Source organism: Camelus ferus, chromosome 2 (genome assembly GCF_009834535.1).
Source record: "Camelus ferus isolate YT-003-E chromosome 2, BCGSAC_Cfer_1.0, whole genome shotgun sequence".
In the NCBI taxonomy this organism is placed as follows: Eukaryota; Metazoa; Chordata; class Mammalia; order Artiodactyla; family Camelidae; genus Camelus; species Camelus ferus.
In genome coordinates, this window is record NC_045697.1 from 88,810,263 (window position 1) to 88,836,279 (window position 26,017).

The following is a 26,017-nucleotide window of genomic DNA, read 5'->3' on the forward strand; positions in this document are numbered from 1 at the left end:
TTTAAAGCCAGTCTATTCCCCTCAACTACCCCTCCCCTCTGTGAGTTTACTCATATGGAAATACTCCATCAGAACCAAAGTTTTCATTCCCCAAAATTCAAAATCATACCCCAAACACCAGTGCCCAGTTTGGAAATACCTAACTGCTACTGTTGCTTCTTTCTATGCTCTAGCTGATGGATGTCACTTACCTTTCTATATGGAAGATTCCTTCTCACCACTCACTGTTTAGGTCAAAAATACCCTTGTGAAAAGAAATCCTCAGTTGCCTTCTGAGTAGAATGAATTATTCCCTTCTCCTAAATTCCTTAACATTTTATTCACACTACACATGTCATGCTGACCATATTGAATTACAGTTACTTGCCTTTCCAACCACCTCACCACCGGATTATGACATCTTTGTGCCTGGATCACTTCTCACCCATCCCTAGGTCTACATCTATAGTGGTGCCTAGCACATGGTCGTGATCAATAAATGCTGAGAGAATGAATTCCCTGAAGTGAATTGTTATGAATCACTGGGTTTCATTTTCTTGAGACTGTGGTAGCTGTTACTTTCAGATTATTTCCCTTTTACCTTTGGCGGGTACATTTGTAATTTGGTAATAGAGAAAATTGCTAATGGGGGAAAAAGATTCTCCTTTATTTAAAGTTGTACGGTAGCTGACATTTTCTTTTACACATTAAAGTGATCAACAAGTGTTTGTGAAATTGGTAAACTGGATGAATGTCCAGGTGCCTTCTGGAGGGAACAGAGCAGGTCACTGTCCTGCTTAATCACTTCATGTATTTTTACATTGGGGCAGGACACTGAAAAAATCTCTGTGAAAGAAAAATACTGGGCAGTGAAGGTGCTGCTTCTGTGCTTTTGATCTGAGGACTCTGTTTGACATGAGATGGTGCACTTCTGGTTTCTTTCCTGATAGCCTTCTGCCTAAGGCCAAAGAGAAATGTCTAAGACCTTTGACTACTGGTGAAAAGAAGGAAAAGTGGTAATAATGATATGCATTGTTTTCCTTTTAGTAAATTATTTTTCTTTAATTTTTTCTGGTATTTTACCATTAAAATATAACTAATAGTAAAGATGATCTTTAATGCCAGGAAAAAGAAAAATTATATATCAACTATGTGTTATTTTTTCCTTCACTTTCCTATTAATAGGAGAAAACACAGCTTTTAAAAAATTCTTGTCTCTCAAGCCTACAGCTAAGGTGTAGACTTTCGGTAGCACTCCAAAATATTTTTCTAGCGTGTATTAATGGATTTTGATTTGTATTTGCATGTTGGAATTTCTTTGGTGTTTATAATTAAATTTGAATGCACTTAGAGTTTCAAAGGATTGTAGTTTACATAACTTATGTTAATAGCTATAAATGGAGTTACAGATTTATCCTCAAAGTGAAGTTTTACTGACAGCTATATTTTAAGTACATCTATACATACAGTGCTTTAAAAGTTAACCAGGCAGATTTTCCCAGCTGCCCAGCCAAAGAGCACTGTCCTCAGTGTCACAGTTCAGCTGAGCTGTCGTTATCTGTATGAAGTCAATCTTTTGAAGAAGGCAATGAAGGTTTTCTCTTATTTAATTTGCTTTCAACCAGACCTCTCTCTCTCTCTTTTTTTAATTTTAAGAAATGCTCTTAGTAGGTCATTAGACTTTGAGAGTTATTCACTTTGTTAGGCCAAACACTAAAACCTTCTGTCTTTTAACTCTGATTAGTGACACTTTAATAAAGTCATTTGAAGTTCAGTGGACTGAATTTTCCAACTTTTCTGATGTTTCTATGGTCACGGAAAAGCAACCTGTATTGAAGCTTGTATACAATCTTTTAAATGCAAATCTTGGAAAACTGTGTGTAATTTTGTATATCTGACTTCAGCGCTGACTGCAAGATGTAAGGGATTAAAATAAAAGTGGTTGCAGTGTTTTCCTTCTTTTTTGTTTTTCGAGTTGGGGTACAGTACGTGGTGGGAAATAGAGAAGTTGTCACTTGACTAAACTTGAGTCTTTGAGGATAAAAAATTGGTGGATAAAACTTTTATAGCTATATCTTTTTTTTTTGACAAACCACTAGGACAAAACCTTATTTTTTCCCACATGACCAGATAATAAGGATAATGCAAAACTATTGAATGAAAAATTTCTTAGAGACTGAGCTTTGAATTTTTTTTTTCGAAAAAGTATGTCCAATTGGATATAATTAAATCATGCACGGTGAACTCACTTTGGAGGAATTAATGCGTTTTGTATTGGATTGTGGACTTGAATGAACATTTACAACACGTGAGAATGGAAAGGATGAAAAATTATGGTTGTCTTTCGGTTCACAAGAAGCCAAGGAGGCCGGTCATTGACTTGATTTTCATGGGAAGACTGATTCTTGCCTGCTCGCATATTCAGGGGCCGAACAACCTGGTATTGACAGCTGCAGTTTGGGAGGGGAACCAGGCAGCAAGCATTGTGCCATGGTTTGTTGAGGAAAAACAAGGGAAGATTTAAAACAAAGCTGTGAATAGGAACAGTAGTCCTTGTGTCCTGAGCTGCTTTCCCTCTGTAGTGCTTCGCGGAAGTGTTGCCCTTGTCTCTAAATAAGGTCTATACTGTGTGGAGAAAAATATTTCAGTTATATTTCAGTGACTCTCACTTACACTCTTTGAAGGGAATAAGGTGAACATGATTAATTGCGGATGCCGTAAAAAAGCAGAAGCCTGAGAGGTAGGTCCAGTGTTAGTCAAGGAATATATAAAAATACCAACTCTAAGAGGTTCACTTTTCCAAACCAAATGAATTCGTAGCCTTGCATTTTTTGGGAGTGGGATTTCTAAATCTTGGTATTAATGAATGTGAATATTTGTATTCTATATTCAGTTGTCTAGGAAATATGGCTCGACATTTATTGCCTTAGTGAATCTTAAAAGACTTTTTTTTCTTTTATATTAACTTACTTAATATGGATATTTCCTATGAATTAATTTTATGGAAATGCAACAGAAATGTTATTATGTAGTTGGGATCTAATCCCAACAATATCACGTATTCATGAGGGGCTTAATGTTTGTGCTTAGCAAGTGAAAACATCAATAAATTATGACAAGGTAATCGAGAAAGTAGTCGCTAACAGTGAATATAGCGATATGTTGCATTTTTAATGAATAAGAAAGTATCCTGTGCAATGATGAAAATGAATATTTATTTATGATGGAGCTGTCTTCTGAAAACCGATCAAAGAACAAGGGTGTTCTTTGAACTGGTATCTTGTGAGAATAACTGATAAGAAACGCTTTAATTTGGTTCCTATAACTTTAATTAGTGAACATCAACCATAGATATATATTGCCACTTAATGTAATATATAGTTTAGGTCATACACATACATAATATACAACATATATTCTCTTACTAAATATATTTCAGTCATAGGAGCTGTTTTATATGTAGAGATATAGACATATAGATGGAAAGACCAACCCATTAAAAAATGATACAACAAAGTTAAAGGAAGAAAGATCAGAAAAGCCAGTTCAGTAACATTTGCACATCTGCAGTATCTAGGGTACATGCTTCAGGAAGGTGGGGGATCCTTTCTGTCCTCATTTATCCTCAGTACTGTATCCCCTGCACTGAGTGCAATGCCTGGCAGCTAGAGGGCAATCAGTAATGGTTTATTGAAGAAGGGAATAAACAGCACAGGATTACAGTGGGAGAAAAGTAATTAGTGTGAAAACTGTATTCTCAACCTAGATTGCACACTTTAGGGGCTGTATTGTTATTGTGTGGGTACGTAAAGTAATAATCCTGGAGAATATGTATAGATGATCTAAGTAAAAATTCCACCTTGGAACCATATAATGCTGTCTGCATGGATAATCTCTGCCAAAAAAGACCTTGATAATGCTGTGTTTTACTTGTGATGGAAACAAGGCTTTTTTTTTTCCTCTAAAAGTGTGCTAAATTTATTTGAAAACTGAGGATATTTTATTTTAAAATGATCACATCCAAGAGAAAACTGCATTTATATTTTATGAAGTTAAACAATATAAAAGAATCTGAGAGTTCTATGTTGATAATTCTCTGAAAATAGTAGTTGTTTTCTAAAATTCCAGTGAAATTCAGGAAGAAGTTTAGAAACTACATAAATCATTGTATAAGTCATGATGAATTTGCTCATTAGGAATATTGCATATAGTTTTGGTTGCTGTAATTGAGAAAGATACAATGATACTGAAAAAGTGACACAAATTATCCAGAAGGCTTTAGAAAAGTAAATGAAAATATAAAATTTAGGGCTCTTAAGTCTAAGGGAAAAAATAAAAGGCATTTTTGTCGAAGTTTATGAAATGATGTAAAGTATTGCTGAAACTGGCATTTGTTTAGAATTTCCCAGTATATTAGAGATAATGGCTAACACATGTAGCTTGAAGGAGACGTGTTTACGAAAAGTAATATAACGTACAGTATTCTATTATATAATATAATATATTAACACATGTTGTGGACTGAATTATGCCAATATCATGAGATGAAATGGGTTGAAAGTATAAGATGAAAAGAGGTTTAAATCAATTTATGAATGGCTTTCACACTCTTCCACAAATGGCCCTGTGCTTCCAGAGCCAGAGATGAAATATTGGATCTAGGGCACTGGATCTTGTATTCTACATTAACTTCATACCTAGAGAGATTTATGGGGACTTAAGCAGGCAAATGACACAAATAGAATTACATATGTAATGTATGCCATGGCTTGATTTAATATATATGCCCGCTTTTAAACTTTCAAGTATATCAGCGGTGCATTTTGGAATAAATGAATTCAGCTGGAATATTGTCATTTTATTTGACATTTGTATGTACATAACCTAGGTTCTCATTGTATGAAGATGCACAAAGCTTCATTTCAGAAATAAATGACTCATTAATTTTTACAAAGGTGAAGGGCAATACAAACTGATTACAATATGGCTTAATTCAATTCAGAGTGCTTTTGCAAGGCCCTAAACTCAATGTAAAATTTCAGACATTCATATTAAATTTACAATTACTGACTACATTAAATGTATTCTGTAACTGTGGTCAGGTTTTATGTGTGAATCCATTAATTTCAATTAAATTTGGATTCAGTAAATTTCTGGTTATTTAGTACTTCATAAAAATGCACATTTCACATAATAATTGACTAATGTATATTATGATTTCTCATAGATAGGACAGCTTCTTGAAGGAACACGAATTGTAAATTTTGATTCCTGCAATTCATACACTTTAGAGCCAGCTGAATGCCGAAGTAACTTGGTTATGCCTATCTTTGGTCACACTCAGTGTTTCCTTTCTTTCTCTTCAACAAGATGAAATGTTTGAAGCTTTTTCTTTACTTGGGTCATACAAATTAAAAAAACAAAAAAAAACGAGAAAACTATAGATTTTGGATTGGCCCTATATTCTCAGTAATTTTATCTTTATTTTCCAAGTACAAAAAATCAAAACTTCATCCTACTTTATTCAGATGATCTTCCAAAATTCTGTTCCTTAATTAAGCTGCTCTAAAAGAAAAAAAAATCAGTTCAATGACTTAGTTTCTTGTGTACAACAGAAAGAATCCAGTTTGGCCTTTGTATGCAGTGAAAGACTAGGAAGGAAGTATGTGTTGTATAGCCAGTGTTTCGAGTTGGTAGTTTTTGCTTTTGTTTACTGTTTCTCATTCAGTCTGAATGTCCCTATCTGTAACAGCTTTGGAGAAGCACCTTTGTCCCCAGAGCTGGCCTCCAGGAAGGCTTGGATCCTTATGAGTTTGGAGAAATGGGTACTGGCTGTCATCCATAGGAAAACAGAATAAGTTTACAGAGCTCCTGCTGATTTCCTTGAAACTTCTCTCTCATGCGCTGCAGTAAGCCGTATAATGTTACTAGGGACAGACACTAAGCATCCTTCTCAGCCAGGCCATCCATTAAACTAGAAGAAGAATGCCTGACCCATAAGGTAGGGTGGTTCATCATGTTTCCCGGGCTGATAATTTGAAATGAAAAGATCCTAAATGATTGTTAGTATTCGTATTAGTGTTATTGAATTAGAGGCATGCGGATTGGGACTGAGGTTGCTCAGTAGAAGATTCCTGACTCCAGGCCTTGCATCTCTTGGCAGCCAACCACAGCCAGCACTGAGTGGATTTGCATATGGTCACATGACGTGGTTGATTGCTCAGATCGGAAAACACCTTGCTTTTTAAATTCTGTTTTACCTCATTTTTGTCTCATGAACTTAAAGTTCAAAGGCAGTGAAACATGAATGTTTAATTTCAAGATTAAAATATTTATGAACCTAAGCTTGGTGCCACCCATTTGGAATTAAAGTGTGCAGATGAAACGCAAGGACTGTTGTTGATACAGTAGCTACTTTAAAGTGCTTCATAACTTTCGTTTTGCTGTTGATTTTGGTCAATGTGCTTTTTTTGCATTTAGTTTTGCAACTTTTAGTTTCAGCAGTATTAATCATAAATAAATGAGCAAAATAATTTCACATTTTCAAGAAACCACAAGTAATATGATACATGTTCCTTTGTTATCCCCTGCTGTCTTATTAAGAAACTTTTTCTAGTCATATTATTTGTGTCAGCCAGTCTGAAATACTGTGAATCTTCACATTTTACTTTTTAGCAGAATAACTTCAATTTCATGGTACGTGCAAGAGCTCTTGTTTGTGCCACAGCTTTTTAACTGTCTCAGGTGGTAACTTGATTGTGCTAATATATAGAACTGAACTGCATGCGAAATTAAGAAGTACATAATGAATGACAGGGCAGAATTCTGTCAATGATTTTTCAGACTTGGTCAGTGAACATCAGAAATATTTGTTCACATTTCCTTTTGTTCATGACTGATGACTAAATTTCTGTATTCACAGTTCTTCCTACCATGAGATATTCGTCATTCTGAGAAAGATGAACTCTTCAGAATTATTCTGAATTCCCTCACTCCCTATAGAATTCTAGACTCTTCTCAACTCAGAATAAACTTGTTTTTGAAAGCTACCTCTCTTTAGACACAGGGTTTGGTGCAACAATTCAAATCATTTCAGAAAGATAGATCCTACCTATTCAAATATTTTGTATTGAAATTACAACAAACAGTAGATATATTAAACTTTTAACTTTATTATAGTATAACTTATTTTCTCTAACAAAACTTTTTAATAAAGGAATATAGTTGTCACAAAAAGTTGTTACTTTTAATTTTCATGGTTTAAAATAGTTATTATGATATACATTGAAGTACTGTGCTTAAATATAGTAAAATTCTAAGTAATTATATGAAGGGAAATTAAAATATTCTGGAAGCATTTTTGATCACTGAATGCAGTGATTTCCAAACTAAGAGCTGAAGAAGCTTTAAGGGCTGGGCAAAACTTTGTCACCAGTATTTCTCTCCATTATTTCAAGCAGAGTAGCTCCAAATTGAACTGTTTCAAATGTTTTCTTCCACCTAGCATTTTTAAAAATGTAACAATTCATTTTTCATGACCAAAAAAAAGTTTGAACAGAATAGGTAATCACTAAGTGTTTTGTTTGAAAATGTACCAGCATGCAGGTTGCCAACAGATTTGGGAAATACATCTCCTATGCTTGACGGTTCCTCTTAAATAAAGAGTACTTTTTTTCTGTGGTTGCTTTTTATGCCTATCTGTCAGTATTTTAAAGTACTCCATTTGTTACAGTAGGGATATTTTTTAAAGTGGGATTTGAGGATCCCTGATTTCAGAAGAGTGGTTTTTCAGATTGCTTCCCGAAACGGGTAACTAATGATAGGAGTGCTTTCCTCTGTGAGCGCCGCCAGTCTTCTTTGAGTGTTCAACACATATAAGCTGTCCTCCTATGAAATGAAACGGGGACTTTCTCATACTTCTCCAATACACTGCAACTTTGACACTGAAGGGAAAAAAAGCTAGCATCAACTCTATAGTTCATAAGACTGTATTAAGTTCTATTAGATGCAACAGCGGTGTTAGAAAAATGATTTACCTCTGTATTGCCGTCCTCATTAGTGTGCTTTGCACACAATGGACCTTCGATCAATATGTTTTTAATTCATAATTAGCCATCTTCTATATGGTAATGATAAAATATGATCCCACTCGAATTTGAAGATGTTTCCAATCCTTCTGAAATTTTAGAGGGGTACAAAATTTAGAAGGACATGAAAGGTGCGTTCTTAATGACTAATGCAGGTTTTAAATGACCCAAACCAGATCTCATTTTTCAAGAAATGTTCAGTTCTATAGAAAGTTTGGCATTCAGTTAGAACGACTTCTTTATTCAAGCCATTTTACAATAATTTGAAAATGAAAACCAGCCAGCATTTAGTGATGATAGTCTACAGAAGTTTCACCAAAACGTTACTTCATCATAAACAAAGGAACTATTCATTGCCTGTTCGGCACCATCTCAACATCTGTCCACTATTGACTTGTCCACTTATATTGTTTGAGAATATGATATAGATTAAAATTTTCATTGTTTTCTTTTTAGTTTAAAATTGTGTTTTGCCCCATTGGAATTGGCCCAGAAGTGAGATAAATATGTTTCAAAGGAAGCTTTTTATAATATGTTTACTCTCTTTATCAATCTGTTAGTTTAGGACTTGATATTATCTTTAAAAACAGAAATGTGTGTCTTTGGAATAAAACAGCGCTGTAGCACAGCCTATGGTTACATAGATTTGGAAGGTCCATGGGTCAAATTATATATATCATTAAATAAAAAGTCTCAGTGATGGCATTGTGTTATAAAGGAGGTCTGTTGTTTCTGTAATATGAGTTACCCATATACATCTTTATTTATAAATGTGTATTTATTACATTTATTCTTTATTGCAAAATATTTAATAACTGAAAGTTTCCCAATGAAGACTAAGTAAAATTTGTTTTGGTTGAACTGTGGTGTTTGAGAATTTACAGAACCATCATTATTGAATTGATCCAAAGGTCTCCAAAATGTTATATAATTAATCATCCTTCCTTCAGACTGAATTCATTTTTAGTAATAGGCAGATAGATATCTATGCTGTTATTCAACTAATCTGTCCAAAGTGTAATTTATAAGGTGAAAAAGTAAATACTGAAAATATGCTATTTAAAAAGAAATAATGCCTATGTTTCAGACAAAGGTGGGAAATTATAATGCATCTTATAATATTTCAGAAAAATCCTATATATCACTATAACTAAAGTGGTTTTAAAAGATTTTTGCACCATATTTTCACAGTTATTAAATAAGCAAGTAAGTGATCATTTAATCTAATCAGCTGGTGTTAAAATTAGTGGAAAATTTTAATTTACCAGGAATTCTTAGTGAATGAACTATTTTTGTTTGTAATCTTCAACATGTATTTTATTTGCTCTTGGATACACTTTTTGACTCAAATGTAGAGAGGAATAACCAGGATACTTTGGGATTACATGTGGATAGAATCAACTTTCAAAATTCTACACATAGATTCTTTTCATTGTGGTTACCCATAAATTAATTGTGATTCTTTCTTTGCTAATGGAATACTGAGCAAATTCTCACTCCTTTTTCCTACCCAATGTGTAGTAATAGGGAAAGCCAAATAAGGAAAGAGAGTCTCAGGCCAATTTAAACAGTGGTGGAGTTCACCGTTCTTAGTCCTAAGAAACCAGTTCAGGGAGAGAAAGGAAACCACAGTCTGAAGGGTCAAAGGCTATAGCTGGGAAATTAGTGTCAAGTCTCAAATCCAACAGGAAAATGGAGATAAAGATGGTAGGCAGGAGAATAGTGAACAAGCCTTGCAGAGTTTAATGAAAATAACTTATTAGAACAATTGAGTCAGAGGGAAGATGAATTTAAAGTTTAGTTTTTAACTTGATTAGGGTCCCGGGTCACATGGCGTCCTAAAGGAACTATTCAAAACAGTATTCTTAGAATGGTTTCTGAATTAGATTCCAACACTGGGGGAATATCATAATAGTTTAGCTTCAACTGTTCATTTATATCATGGCAGCCTTTCCCATGATCATATTTTTCCATCCAGATGTGCATATAAAGAAATTTAGTACAGCCTCTGCTTATCAATATTTTTGATACTTCCCTCTTCCCAAGTGATTTCCTGAATATCATCAACAATTTATATTTTTATCCCAGTTAGTTTTAGAGGGCCTTCATATGGTAAGAAAATTAAAGAACTTTTTAAAAGAAATACTGATTTCCAAGCAAATAATTTATAAATGCATTTGTTAATTTCCTCTAATCCTAAAACACACTTCTTTACAGTAAAGTAAATAGCTTTTAAAATATCTATTAGAGCTGGTGAGCTATAACAGAATATTTTGAAGCTATTCTCAGTAAATTGATATCCTCCACATATTCTAATCTATCAAAATCTAACTTAAATAAAAGTTCCTTTGATCCATCTCATTATAAGATACATTCCAGATCTGACTCCCAATACATTTGGGTAAAATGAAAAGAAAAATTTGATCCTGGTGTTGTGATGGTATGATAGATAAATTATCATAGATGTGGTTTCAATCTCAGTTTTTTACCAGCTTTATGCTCTTGGTCTAGTTACTTAACTTTTGTGAACTTCTATTTTCTTATCTGTGAAATGAAGAAAACACCTACGCTCAGGGTTTTGCAAAGATTAAAGGATGTAATTTATGTATTGCACGTGTAACAGTGCCTTTTATGTTATGGTGAAATATTTTACATCTTTTTCTCATTTGTTTCTGGTGATGTGGAAATGGTGGTTCAATGTATTTTTTTTTTCTCAACTAATCAATGGACTAAAGTGCATTGGAATGCGTGGTGCTTTCCTTTATTAAAGAGAGAAAAATATATGATAATGATGATGAAAGTGATTTCTAGGATTTTTTTTTTTTTTTTTTACAGATCATCTTGCTATAGGACCACTGACAGTTTGCCTAAAACTGATACATAGAAGCACAAATAGTCTCTTCCTCCCCTCCAGTATATTTGTGTTGGAGGAATTTCTCTATCACAGCTGCATCCTTTGATTGACATAATAATATCTTGTGAGTAGCAGCCCTGCTGCTTGGATCATGTTTTGTTTTCTGTCAGCAGTGTATCACCAGTATTTTCCTCAGTGGGCTAAACAGACCCCGAGTGGGAGGCTGATAAAAGCAGCCTCGTCCTCATGCATCACTTTGAATGATTTCAAAGAGAAAAGAGGCAGCTGTGACAGTGTTCACACGAGCCACTCAGGGTGGTCTTATCTTTGTAGTCTAACAATAATAGTACACCCTGCTCGCATTCCTCAGCTTGAGAAGAGCAGAGTCGCTTACGAGTCATACATTTTTACTCCTTGACATGTCTTAAAATTGGATCTGTGATAAACGGACTGACATCTTTACCTCCCTGGGCAATTTGTCTTCAAAGTAAATGGAGAGAAGTGCTGTTTATGAATTTATTGCATGTCTGAAGCAATATTTATTTTAAATAGATACTTGGACTAATATATAACAGATTGGTATTTATGTACACAGTCTGAAGGTTGGTTTTTATTTGACTTATTAATGGGATATGAAAAGAAGTCTTCTACATGTGTAGATGATCATTATAGTAATAGTATTCTGCTCTAAAATTGTAGATCTATTTTGTTTGCCATTTTATAGGTCTTGAGCCATGTTTACCTATTTGGAAAGGTCCTGTGTGAAAATGATTTTTTAAAGTGACTGTATAATACAGGTGATAAGGCCAGATAATCTAAGTGAGATATAGTTGAGTTAGAGAACGTTGTATACATTTAGCCTCACACAATACACATACAAATGAAAGTCATTCACCAATGGCTAGATGGTGGGGCACTGCATTCAGTCTTTAATAGTCCCATGTTGAACAGTCATGAATCTAAAAATATACAAATTAATTTCCTCGAGGATGTGACTATGTCTTTGCATTTCTTCTGTTTTGTAACCTCATTGAAACCACCACCAGCATTTTCGCCCATTGCCTGCTGTTACACAAAGCATGTGGCACTAATGATGAAGGAATAAAAGGACAAGTGAATACACCAGATGATGTGTTATATAAGATGAAATATAAAGCAATATTCAGATAAAAGGAATAATTGTGCTCAAGTGTAAAATCAGTGTTTTTGACACTCTGTAAATTAGAAAAAAACATTAAAATCTCTCAGGTATGATAAATGTGATCACAGAGTAGAATGCTAAATTTGTTTCTAGCAAATAAATATGTCTGAATAAGATATCCCTGATTCCAGTTTTTATGAATTTAGGCAGATGTACAATCTCTTGATCTATGATAAAAATAGTTGATTGCTCACTTAACTTGATATAGATTCTTATAGAGCAAACAAGACTTATAAAGCAAGACATGGGGTAGATTTATATTTTTTAACCCAGATGATTTTGGATCTTTAAGTAATTCTAACGAAACAAAGGAATCAAATGGAATTTTAATAGAAATTATTTCACTAATGTGCCCACTAGCATTTAACTAAGTGAAATATACACGTTCCAGCTGTATTTGATAACATTAGGTTTTCACACAAAGACATAGGGGATGTTATTTTACTGCCCACTCTTGTGCAGTTTACTCCTTTCACTAAAGAAAAACAAAATATTTTATCTCCTCATTGCAGCTCAGATTTGAAGTAACTGTTAAAGCAGTAGATCACTGAACACCGCTGGCACGTGCTCTATGGGTATGTTTGAATCAAAGAATTTTACAAAGGGCTCAGACCTTCCTCCTGGGAGCTGTCATTGACCACAGACGCTCTTGTTCATCGTGGGGAGTGGCCCCTGAGAACCTCTTAACGTTGTTTGTCAAATCCTACAGATTAATGAACTGGGCCATATATCCCTTTCCCTTACCTTATGAAAGGAATAGCTAACTGCTCATAGAGCTGTAAGATTATTTCATTCTGCCCTTTGGCATGAGTTTCTTTTGTAGTTATTTAATCTTTCAATACATAAATCCAACTAGAGTTCTTTTAAGGAAGCCAGCAAGGATGGGGAAAGCCCCACTATTATTATTATGAGTGTGTAGTAGGGAAAAACGTAAATGAAACTTTGGTTGATTTACATTAGCCCTTTTTTTTCTTTAAAATAATTGTGTTTAATTTTAAGTCTTGATTTTAAAATAATTGGGACTTGTTATCATATAGAAATCATCTGTTGTGTTTGTGAGAGGTACGATTTTCTGCTACCATTTACATCCACATTTTCTGTCTTTTGTGAGGATTTGGTGTGGGTTATAGATTTAGGAGCTGAAAATTATATCTGTTAGAAGAAGGAAGGCAACTAAGAAGTGGGAAGTAAGGCTGTGTACATTGTACTTTGTTTAGAACCCACATTCTGGGTATCATAAATCATACAAACTTGTTCACTCTCTGCTCTGTGATTATTTTACTGTTGTTTTATTTAGAAGGTAGTTAATTTTGCATAAGTAATAAGCATTCTTGTTGATTTGTATATCACATTTACGATCAAACTTAGAAGTTAAATGTTCAACAAAAAGTAGAAGCAGCCGCACAAACATCTCTACATACAGCATTTACCAGATTCTGCTCTGTTGACACATAGTAGCACATTTAATGCCCCCAACAGTCTTGTGAGGTAGATACCACCATTCTCTCCATTTTCCCCATGAGAAAAATATAGACAGGTGGAGGCAACTGACCCAAGTTTATTAAGGCCAAGTGAAAATTCTTCTAACTGTAGTGATTAGGTTATATGTTCAATATCCTTGATTTTAGGGGTATTAATTATTTTCCTAATAAGTGAGTTATCTGTATTAGAATGTTAAACTGGCAATTCATGCTGAAAGCTAATATATATCCCCCATATCTTCTGCCTTCCTACATCTTTGCTCACTGGGATATTTTAAGACAATCACAGTTTATTTTTAATGCAAATGATTTATTTCATTGTGGCTTGTCATAGTGCTACTCAGTGAACCCAGTAATGAATAGTATGAGATTTTTCAGTCTTGAAAATATAATTATTTATGAGATCATTATTTCTAATTCTGCTGTACAATTTTCCTTTTAAATCAAAAGCATGTGCCTCCTTGTTGATATAAGTAATGTAATGCAAAAGGAAATTAGTCGCTTCAAAGGAAAAACTGAAATAGAGGAGAGTAACCATGGGACGGAAAGTACGTGCATGAAATACTTGAAACATGACTGTGATGTGAGCATCCAGGGAATGAATACCCTTATGTTTTGCCTGTTTTTGTGTGTTGTTTTGTTGTTTTATTTTCTCATCCTGTTTATCTTTCTTTTATTCATGGGTCTTAGCCTGGATCTCTGGGGAGAAATAATTTCAAAGTTTACGCTTCTTAACCTTATGGTGAAAACACTACTCTCCCCTGGAATCCACTCACCCAAGCTGCCCTAGATGGATTTTCCCCTGAACACAGTAACTGAACTTTGAGTGTCCTAGAGTCCTCTCCTTCTCTCCCTGCTGCCATCAGCTTTCCCTCAGTTTCTCCACTCTAATCAGCCTATCTTGTTTTCTTTTCTAGTTGCCCTCTGACATTCTAAAAGCTCACATGTTTCTTCACAAAGTTTCTCCTTTACACATTTTCAGCACCAGCACTTCCGTCACTCTAGGAATTACCACCTCCTTCCCTCTTTCCTAAGTGGTTAAGCGATCTGCAGTCATCATGTCTAGTTTCCTATGCCACTTTCACAGTTTGCTGACTTTGTGACCTAAGCAAGTTAACTGACTTCATGGAGCTTCCATGTTTCCATCCTGAAGACGTGGAAAACAACATTTTGCTCTTAGGCTTATAAGGAAGATAAAATTATGTAATGAGTACAAGATGGTATATAGATTCACATGTTACCTATTATTATTACTATTGCTGTCATAGTTAATTCATTGTTTCTCAACTAATTAACTAATTCCAGGAACTATTTATTCAAGACTATTATGTCCAAAGACCTGAGTAAACAGGTACCGTCCTCAGGGAACTTACAGTCTGGTAGGGAAGGCTGAGCAGCTCACATATAATTATAATGCACCTGTACTGTTTGCACTGAACAATAATATGTAGGCACTTAATTGGAGTCACACCCCTGAAGAGATTCTCAAAACTCAACAGCTCTTTGGGGGTGGGGGATGGATTGCAGCTATAATATGGGTGGCATAACCATCTTTACTTTGTTAAAAATTTAACTTACTAACAATGATAAACATATAAAATATGGTTTTGCTTAATCCTGAGATAAATATTTACAGATATAAATATAATGATGTGTATTGTTCCAAGTACTTTTCATAAAATTCAGTGTCAAATTGCTAGTAAGCGTGTGACTAAATATTGCATTTTTTCCCTACAGGGGGAAAGTTCAAATCAATTAGCTGTGATGAATATGCATGAGATCTCAGCTCTCTCACAGAGGTACTGTGATAGATGTTGGAGGGAATTCAAAGATAATAAAAAAGAAGTGTCTCTGTTCTTTGGGGTTTCAGTCAATTATTAGCTGAGCATGTAAAGCAGTTACCCACATGAAGCAGTTCAGTATAACTTGTACAATGAAAGGAGAAAAAACAAGGTGCCGTGGGAATAAGGGGAATGAGATTCATCAAACTGTGGTAATCTGGAAGGCGGCGTGAGGGAGATGGTATTTGACAGAGTAAACAAAGGATGATGCATTTTCAATAGCTAGTGATGGAGTAGGACCCATGTGCCCAAGAGAGGTTTGGGAATATAGTGATTATCTTTGTTTTAAACCTAGGATGGTGTGCAGGCAGTGATACTGAGAGTTGATCTAACAAACGTTTACGCAAAACCTGCTACCCTGAACAAGGTGCTGTGTTGGATGATCTAAAAAGACATTCATTTTACCTTAGTAAGGAGGACAGACAAATCAAGAGTTGATTTTAAAATTGTGAAATTTGCAAACTTTGGGAAATTGTAAGCCACAACAGCCGCATTGAGAAGGGGTTATTCACTTCATTGGTGGGACAGGATCCGACAAGGACGACACTGTCTGACCTGCATTTTGCGGTACAGAATAGGGCAACAAAGTAGGGGAGATGTTGTGGGAAGCAAGAACATCCAAATAGAAAAGTGATCATTTTCTCCCCTGTAATTGTTGCTAATTGTCCTTCTACGTCGTGCATCAGTCATGAGCCTCATTCATTCACCCTCATGTGCAAGTCCCGGACACACTGGAATGAACTTCAGTCACCCATGAAGCACAGGGACTCCTACAAGAAGTAGGAGAAAAGGGTTGCTGGATTCAAACCAGACTTTGACAGCTTGGGTAGAACTGTTTGGGTTGCCCTATTTATTTTGACTTTTACATTCTATTTTATCCCAGTTTTCTGACTTCCAGTTGCTGTTAAATTCCTCTCTCACTAGAAGCTCTTGGTTTTTACACCACTCTGGATTCATGACCTGCTGAAAACACCATTTACATTTCTTTCCACTGTTATTCCATGATATTACCCCCTCTATTACCAAGGTTACTGAGTAAGATTGTGTGTATGTGTGTATGTGTGTGAGTGTGCACACAGATGCATTTCCCACCTTTCTCAACTCTGTAAGGAAATGTAGTCGGTATATTTCCTTTCAAGAAGATGAGAGTCAAACTCTTTAAAGCTGAATATCAGGTTTTTTCCAGCATAATATTCTGAGAACTTAGGCAGGCATCAGGTATATATTGAAAGATGTTAGTCCAAAGAATAAGTAGAGATGTCATTATGACAAGAGTAAGGAATATTTTATAAAGTTTGGAGAAGATAAACGATTCCTCCCTTTTTTATAAGAAGGATAAAAGGGGTAAAGTTTTTCAAAATATGGAAGCAGAGAATCTGTAAGAGGAATTTCTGTGAGCTTTATGAGCTTCTATGGAGATAGACAGATTTACTATTTGACCTTCATTACACGGTGGAATACAATATGAATTTATTAGAAAAATAGCCAAAATTACTATTGATAGAAGATAATTTATTCAACTCTATATTCTTTGAGCAAAGAGTAAATACAGCAAAATTTTGTCAAGTGAAAGAAGAGTAAATACAGCAAAACTTCTATTAAATATATAATAATATATAATATTCAAAGTCTGTGGGAGTGGATTCAGCTATTATGACTAAATCAGAAGAGAAGGTAATCTTTTTTTAGCTTAGCATTAATTGAATGGTTTATATAAAGGTCTTAAGCCTCTTAGAGCTTATTAGAAAAAAATTCTTCAATTAAACAAAAATATTTTTTCCTTTAGTTAAAAATAAAACATTATCAAACAAAATTTCACAGTAGAAATGTTGTATAATGCCAACAACTATGTACATATATATGTGGGTATTTTGATAGATAGGAATAAATGCATACTCTTAAAGAAATATAATTTACATCTATTAGTCATGTTCTCAGCTGCAATAAAGCAATGTATTAGTGAAATTGGGTGCTTATACTATATATAATTTAGTTTGAAAGAATAAAATAGAAGCACATGTGTAAGTACTTTTGCAATACTCATATTCAACTATAATTTTTCCTAATTTGTTTCTTGTTTTACAGTGATGTGCTGGGATTGGGGTCATTAAGTTTTGGGGTCATTAAGTTTTAGAGTCATTCTATCACTTTATCTAGTTAAATTGAAAATTGGTTTTTCTTTGGTTACCTCTCTGAGTGTTTTTATTTATATTCTCTCTCCCTCTCTCTCTCTCCTTCTCTCCTAACCTCCCTCTTGCTACAAATTAAATGGAGGTTTTTCTCAAAAACCTTGGCCTTGGCCTTGGACGACCCCTCCTCGCTCTCTGAAGTGTCTCCTTAGCAATCTCATAGTGTCAACTGTCACTTTTATGTTGATCACTTTTTACTTCTCTCTTCCTGACTTCAAAAGCATCACATTCTGACTATTGGCTAGATTTTACCTGGAAATTTAGCCCCCATTGCACTTCAATTTCACTCTGCTCATTGAGAAAAATAGTTATTATTTAATAAGGTATCTCAATAAATTATTATGAATGTGTGATAGAAAAACAGGGCACTTTAAGAAAATATTGGAAGGGAACCGAAACGAGACTATGGATCACTGAAAGAGTCAGTATGGAAGTGATATTTACACTGTGGCTTGAAGGGTCACTTGAAATTAATTAGGCCAAGTTCAGTGGTTAGGAAGCAGCATTCCAAGCAAAAGGAATACCATGCATAAAAGCCCTGAGGTGGAAAGAGTACAGCTGAGTAACCGAAAAAGAATTTTATTAAACTGACAGAGCTGAAAGGGAAGAAGTGAGAGATGAGCCTGGGGAATTAGCCTGGGTATGAGTGTGAGGATTTCCAGAAGTCAGTTTAGTATTACTCATCCCAAAAGGAGAAGCCATTGAAGAGTATTATTTTGATCATATTTGTGTTTTGTAAAAAGCCTTCCAGCTGAATGGAATCATAAATGGATGCAAAGAGACTGGTTAGAGGTCAGGGCATGTGGTCTTAGGAGTTCAGTATAGAGAACACGGGGCCGTGGACCAGGAGGTGGCAGTGAGGTTGGAGACCTGGGCGTTGCTTTGAGATGTGCTGACGAGGTGGTACTGCTGTTTCTTGGTGATGAACAGGATGTGAGTGTGGAGGATAATGGGAGGATGTTGGGAGCAGCAAGATGCTGGTTAGGTTTCTGCCTCGAACAACTAAGGATGGTGAGTTACAGAACACTGGAGGATGTAGGTGATAGATGTATTTTGAGTCTTGTTCAATGTGAGGACACTCTGAAATACCCAATGGAAATATCAGTTAGGTGGATAGTTGTATCTGGAGCACAACAGGACAGTCTAGGTTAAAATTTAGATCTGGAGTTCAGTATTCATGAAAGTAACCATGAGAGCAGCTGTATTATCCAAAGGGGAGTAGGTTCTCTCCAGAACCATTGTTTCTCACCAGAATCATTACATACTTGAGAATAGCAAGATTGGTTGCCAGATTAATAGATTAGTGTAGTAAGCTAGGAGAGTTATGACCATCATTTGAACAAGGATATTAATTGTGGGGAAGGAGGAAAAAGGATAGAGTTAGGAAACATAGGATATGGAAAGAAGGAATGGAAAATGAATATTTGATTAAAACTAGTCAGGGAGACATTTGAAGTGCCTCAGCATGTATGTATACTAGAATTTTTTTCCCTTTCGTTTTTAGCGTAGCAAATATGCATCAAATGATATCATTTATTTTATGATACTGCTCAAGCCTCACTAACAATAACAATTCTTTCAGGTAAAATAGACCCGAAGCAATTTTTGATAGAGCTAGGAATAAGTATTTACCAGACATTTTTTCTAAACACTTCACATATATTAAACCATTTAATACTTATAAAAATTCTATGAGACATTTACTTATATTATCACATTTAACCAATGAAGAAATTGAGAAACAACAAGGTTATGGCTTGTCTATCCCAAGGTCATACAATTTGTAATTGTCAGAAATAGATTTAAACCCAGATGTTCTGGTTCCAAAGTCTGTAGTCTTACATAAAAATAAAGAACTGCATATGTGCTAAGAACAATGGGGTATATGAAAAAGGCATGACTTAGTATTTAAGTATGCATAGACATTTAAAATATGCATAATATTTACAAACTCAGGAGCAGAGTAAAAAAGTGGTTGTAAGGGGCTGGGAGTTAGCGGGAATACGGAGAGGTTGGTAAAATGGTGTAAACTCTCAGCTATAAGATGACTAAGGTCTGAGGATCTAATAGAAAACATGGTGACTATACTTGATAGCACTATAATGTATAGTTGAAATTTGCTGAGAGAATAGCACTTAAATATTCTCATTAAAAAGAAAAAGATATATATGTGAGGTGACGGATATGTTAACTAAATAGGAGAATCCTTTCACGATGTATACAGTATCTCAGATCACCACAGTGTCTTCCTTTTACACCTTAATAAAGCTGAAATTAAAAAAGAAATACTCGGTTTAAATATCAGGTTGAGGAAAAAAGGACATACTCTGTAGCTAGTTTTAAAACCATACGTCATAGAAAATTAAGAAGTTCTTCAGTTGTTCAGAGTAAGTGGAGTTCAATGAAAGATGGCTGAATTGAAAATCGTTTCCTGTAGAGAAATTCATGGGTGACCATTACCATTTATACTCAGACATCTATAGCATTTACCCTTCCTTACGCAGCACATGAGGAACAGCTGCAGACCCATATATGCAAAAATTGGGTTTGGTGACTTTCACCCACAAATCTACTATAGGTTTAAACAGGAGAAGGGGTGTTTGTGTGTGGAAATTCTGCCCTGTCTCAGGTAGGTAGAAATAATGAACAGAAGAGGAAAAGGCAATTTCCTACCTGATGGTGTAGAACTCTCTAAATCTGCCAGTCTAGTTTTTCCCCCTTCTGTTTTAGGTTTTATAGGACTTTCTTAAATAGTCAGTTTAGTATTCGTCACTAGTTTGGAAATTAGTTTTCTGGAGCCAGTATGAAGTGTTAAGTATTTATAGACAGAAACTTTGGCAAAGACTACAGAGAATCTTGAAATGGCCTTTCCCTGTGGCAGAAGAGCTTGAACAGACTGAAGTGCAAATCCTGATTTGTAAAGAGTAAGTGTGGGTTTGTAGAAATAAAGTGTATGATTGAGAAAGTTGGTTTTTCCAGTATGCCTTAGTGATTATTAAATAGCTGTGTTTTTTATTTGAATTACTTGGAGAGAAGCTCCATAGCATTCACAGTAAACAATTTATGCAGTTAGAATATGCAAAAGACAAAGTAAAGCAAACTAAAGAGACGTTTTAGAGTAGAATGGGAATTGAGCCAATGAGCCCGACTGGTAGAGTCTTTGGAGGGAAGCCAGGAAGTCTGTGATATTTCTCTGGTTAGGATATGTATATGTGGTATTGGATTAAAAAAATGTTAACCCTTCCCACTGAATTTGAGACTCTCCTGATTCTGAAACTCAAAACTGAATGCAAATTAAGATTTTTTTTAAGTATGATTAAAAAAATATCACATGCACACTTGACATTTGGCAATGCCTCAGAGCTCTCAGAAAATGTCAAGATAGGAAAATATCCAAAAGCTTTTTTTTTTTTTTTTTTTTTTTGAGAAAAAGAAAGTTGGATTCTAGCCAAATGCCTGCTGAGGAATTCTTATGAGAATTTCTGGAAACTGTACTTTTTAAGGTAATCTTGTTCTCCATGCTTGCATAGCCCCAAATGTTCCTTGAGTGAATTTAAAGTCTCATCTATTTGTGCCTTTTTGTTGTACATCCTCTAGACTTCAATGGTCAAGTATCACTTTGGCAGAGGGACAAAAAAAAAATATTGTGTTTGGCACTACACGATCTTAGAATACTTTGAGAATAAATATGCCAAGAGAGAATCATATTATGTAGCTTGAATTATATTTTTCATGTATGATATGTATGTCTTCTTATGTTAAGTAAGTTTATATCAGCCTTTTGCTTTTCCATTAAAATAAGTACACATACACAGATATCTGATATACTATGGTTGGAGGGCATAAGTGAGATACAATTTCAGGTAAATAATGTAAAATCAGCAGAGATCTTATCTAAACGTAATGTTTTAAATCTTATCAACATAGCTTTTAAGAGATTGGGAACAACTATCTACAATCAAAAATAGCCAAGAAGGAAAATGTTTAACTTTCCTGCAACAATTTGGGAGATTACTATCACCTGTATTAATTAATTTATATTAATTATATTAATAATTCTTTAAGGAAATAGTGGCACATACCTTTTAAGAGACTTCCTTTCCAAAACCAGCAGTGGAGAATATGGAGAGCCATGAAATCCCCACAGTAGCTGCTGTGAAAGGTAGCAGGAGACTGCTGGAGCCTGGTGGCACAGGGTGTATTTACTAGAGTATGTCCAGCTGAGAAACTGGCTTGATTTCCTGCTGTCTGCTATAAGGACCATAAGTAATAATCTAGAACTAGTTGGCTTACCATTTCATTTATTCAGTGAATAATGAAAGAGCCCCTAGTGTTTGCTAGACTTTGTCCTAGGGGCTGGGAACGTAGAAGTGGATAATAAGATGAAAAATGTCTCTTTGTAGGGGAGGATCAATTGTGGGGAGAGTGGGAAGATAATGACACAAATATATAAATGGGATAATTATAGATAGTGAGCTATTTTATGAATAAAACTGGATATATAATGATGTGCTGGAGAATGAAGGAGGGATATGGAGCGTACTCTTTATATAAGGTCATTTAGAGAACACCTCCCTGAGAAGGGGACATCCTAAATGTCAATAATTCAGCTAGTCTCCTCCATCAGAGTGAGAATCATGCTTTCTTTGTTGCCTAGTATATCCAAAGTGCCTAGTACAGAGCCTGGTCTTTGGCGGACATAGTATGATTGTACTTTGTAAGTGCAAATCACTTTAAAAAAATATTTTGATAGATATCATGTCATTAAATCTTTTGAATGACCTGAGGTAATGTGCCAAGAATTATTAGCTACATTTGATGAGCTGGGGTACTTAGATCTCACAACTAGTAAATGGCAGAGCTGGCCCCAAAAAAGGGTAAGAGGGGAGCTCCTCAGACAGTCCTCTTCTTAATATATGACACATGATTCATGATTAGTTGTGTTGCTAATGTTGAGTATGGAATTTTATAAGACAACACATCACATTCATTTACATAATAGTAGTGGACTGATATCAAATCAGTTTTGATATGCTTGTATCCTTAACAGTGGTCCAACAAGAAAGGCAGTGTTATCATATTCATGTTTATAAACAGAAACAGAAATTCAGAAAAGTTGTCTTGATCAAGTCACACACAATAACAAGTGGAAAATCCATGCTTTTACTCTAAGATTGAATACTAGAAGTCTGCTTTTATGGATGTCTTTATGAAGTTAAAATACATATTTTTTTAATTCTAAATCTAACACCTTTACTTTTCAAATACTACATAATGTTCTTTTTTTCCTTTTTATAAAATGTTAGCTTTTCATGGTATCGAGTTTAGAAAATACACTAAAGAACAAAACACAAATAATCACCATTAATAGTCTGGTATGAATAATTGAACACTTTTTTTTTCCTAAAAAAATTACAAATGTGAAATGTGCTTTGAACTTTGTGTAAAAGCTAGAGTATTATTTGATTAAATCTATTATTTAAGTTTGTTTAGTGAAGTAATGATAATTCAATGAATTGTTCAAGTCAGAATTGTAATGATGTAGCTCCACATATATGAAGTAAGTCACCGTGAGGAATGCTTTGCCTATATTTCCTTTTTATCTTGATTTTATCTTAATTGCTCTAGTGGAGACATATTTTATCTGAAAAGGGGTGTAGAGATCCAAACAAGGGTCAGATCTCTAAAACAATATTGACATTTGTAACTGTGAGCCTAAAATGTGTTCCTTCTAACAATTGCAGTTTTATTTCTATAACTAGAATCTATATTATGTGCGTGTGTATGGAATGTTTGTGTTGTGTTGCTTGCAACGAGACTTCAGCAGTATACTGTTCAGTGCTAGTACTCACATCAGCTCTCTTAATGAGCACTAAATGTGTGCCAGACACCATTCTATGTGCTCTATATACCCTTTGTCTTATTTAACCATCACAGCATCCCAATGAATGTGGTACTTTTATTATCTCAAAGTTACTGATGAAGAAATAGGGGCACATGCAGATTAAATAGTTTTCTAAGTTCATACAGATAAAAATGGCAAATCCAGGATTTAAATCCACTAATAGCCTCCATGTCTACCTTTAGAAATAAGTGGAGGACAAGAAACAACCTTTGTTCAATATCTAATTTTATTTTATTTTATTTTTAACCACTTTTATTGAATTATACTTTTAATTTAGAATGTGTGTTAGTTTCAGGTGTACAGCAAGGTGATTCAGTTATACGTTAGTATATGTATATATCTATTCTTTTTCAGATTCTTTTCCATTTTAGGTTATTGCAAGATATTGAATTTTTTTATAATACCTAATTTTTAATAGCATCTAGATAAAGATAATGAATGTACTATGAAATAATGGGAACTATAAGCATTGTATTTCAGACTATTATTTTCATTTTAAATAAAGTAGGATAAATGACATATTTGTTAAAGTATGAAATGTTTGGAAAAGAATCTCAATTCTAGTCACAGATCTCTACTAACCCTGAAGTTAGGGATCCACTTTAACACTTTGGCCTGGAATTCTTTGTTCAAAGGAATCAAAGGCGATGATCTCTAAAATCTTTTCCAATTCTGAGATTTTATTTAATCACCTCCTATGTTACCATTGTCTGTGAGTCACGGAGTGGAATGACAGCTTCAGCCTTCTCTGCATATTTCTCTTGCATCCTTACTTGTAAAGTGAAGCTGAGTGTAATGAAAGAAGGATAAACTCACAGTCATATTTAGCTGTCTTTGAAGTTCTTGCAGCATTTCAGAAGTTTGGTGACAAGCCCTTGTTTTCAAAGTGACAAAGTGTCAGTGTAATTTGGTACGCTTGACAGTATTCCATAACAGATAACTAAAAATATTCTTTGGAAAATTTTAGAAAGTGCTATCTATAAAGAGCCACCTTGGTTAGCTTCAGTACAAATAAATTATAAGCATCACTTCCTTATTCTATGGATTTACTGATTTCAAATGCCTCTTACCTATTTTTTGAGAGCTTTATTTAGCAAGGTATAATCCACTTATCATAAAGTTCACTCTTTTAAAGGGTACAATTCACTGATTTTTTTTTTTTTTAATGTTCACAGAAATGTCTAGATTGACCCTTACTTTCTCTCTTCGCTTGTCTGTACTATCTATTCCAACAAAGTGTGAGCTGGTGGCATTCTTTCAGTATTGCTAATGGATATGAGGGTATGGCAGGGGGAGCCTGCTAATCCTAGCTAAATGCAGATGAAATAGCTTGTAAAATCACAAGGAATAATAAGTATTCAGATATAGATTCCCAGAAGCATGAAAAAGAAGACGATTAAAATAATACATTTATTTGTCATACTATGAAACAGTGTAGGCTTGTTAGCATCAGATAAGTTGTCAGATAAGACATTTGTCTCATATATTTAGAATAACTTTATGTGGGCCTTAAATTCATAGAGGCATCTTAGCATCTTCAGAGCAAAATGAGTTAACACTCGGGAGTTTTTTTGTTTTGTTTTGTTTTTGTTTTTTAGATTATCACTTGAGAAAGGGCAACATCATAACACTGAGTGGCACAGTCTGAAATTATTCTGTGGGCCTGAGTGATTTAGCAACTCATCAAACGACCATAAAGAAAGTTTGATCCTTATTTTAGGTTCCTTTTTGTTGATTCTAAATTGAAAGTATAGCAAGAATGTTTTCACTGGCAATTGCCTTTATCTTAAGATGTAATGGCACAACACATTTGGCAAAGTCACTAAATTATTTCTCATGTGTATGTTTGGTGGAGGCAGTTATTACCATAGGAAAGATTTTAAAAATTAAGATTTTATTCCCTATCTTGTTTCAGCCATAGCTCCAGTGAGTGTTTGAATGTTTCCTTCATTTCACTGAATGATTATTCCTCATACTTAATTCAGACCTTGGCAACCTGCTTGGGTGCCCTAATGAGTGGGTTCCCTGGGGGTTAGGCCTGGCAATGTGTATTATGAAAACTCTGTCTGGTGATTCTAATTTGTAAACTTAGTTAGAAACCACTGCACTGAAATTAAGTAAGCTCTTTTGTATCTCTGCCCTGGGTTCAGTCGTTTTCATTATCCAACAGACGTCTTTGTAAGTTGACTCAAAAGATTTTCCTGACTTTTGACGCTGTCCATAAAAGTATTTTAAAAAAGAGCTGCTTAATTACTATTTTTAACTGATTATGAGATTTCATTAATAAACATTTCAATGTATAGTAATTACTAGTAAGTTTTTCATTTTAATAAGTTATTAGATTTGTAGTCACCTGCACTACATTTATACAAAAGCTATTTCTTTATATGACTTTATGTTTGCCTGACCTGACATTACACAGAACTGCATTCTTTTTGCATTTGGAAGCTTGATTTTATATATGAAGAAGTTGAGGCGTA

The 26,017-nt window shown here is 34.6% G+C and overlaps 1 protein-coding gene and 1 long non-coding RNA gene across 2 annotated transcripts in view; one reads left to right on the plus strand and one right to left on the minus strand.

The window, feature by feature from the left end:
- Nucleotides 1-26,017, plus strand: part of FAT4 (FAT atypical cadherin 4) — a 156,678-nt gene that overhangs the window by 29,741 nt on the left and 100,920 nt on the right.
- Nucleotides 874-19,909, minus strand: LOC116658283. The gene is made up of 3 exons (XR_004313596.1): nt 19,638-19,909; nt 18,079-18,083; nt 874-883 (listed from the first exon to the last, which is right to left on the minus strand). It is a non-coding gene; the product is annotated as an uncharacterized LOC116658283 (long non-coding RNA).